The sequence below is a fragment of the Mastomys coucha genome, unplaced genomic scaffold (genome assembly GCF_008632895.1).
Source record: "Mastomys coucha isolate ucsf_1 unplaced genomic scaffold, UCSF_Mcou_1 pScaffold2, whole genome shotgun sequence".
In the NCBI taxonomy this organism is placed as follows: Eukaryota; Metazoa; Chordata; class Mammalia; order Rodentia; family Muridae; genus Mastomys; species Mastomys coucha.
The window spans coordinates 12,494,631-12,495,160 of record NW_022196902.1 but is presented as its reverse complement, the minus strand read 5'-3'; positions in this window follow the sequence as shown (position 1 = coordinate 12,495,160).

Below are 530 nucleotides of genomic sequence, written 5' to 3'. Positions count from 1 at the left end.
AAACAAAACAAAACAAAACAAAACAAAACAAAAAACAAAAACAAACAAAACAAAACAAACCCCTCATCAAACAATAAAAACAGAAATTTAACTTCAACTTTTCAAAATTAAAAAAATTCAAACTCTTAGGAAATTTGTAGCTAGGGTTACATATACTATCTTTAAATTTGTCAATAGAAAAAAAAACATTTTAAATGAGTCAAGTGATATTCCAATATTGTTTACTTGAATCTTTTCCTTGTGTTCAAATAAGCCATACACCACGATGCTAAGTTTCTGCTAACCTAAGAAACCCTGAATGATCTCCCTGCTCCCTTAAAAGCTTCATTCCATTAGTGCCTAAATGAACACTGTGGAACAAGGCCAAAAGGAAGCACACAGACAAGACGCCTGTGGACAGCCTTGACAGTCTCTCTGAGGCACTTAGAGCCAAAATGCGAAGGCAGCCAGCACTGAAGGCTGCCTCTGCTGAACACTGCACAGCTCCAACAAGCTGTGAATGAGCTATCCCACAGGTCACACGGCTCTAA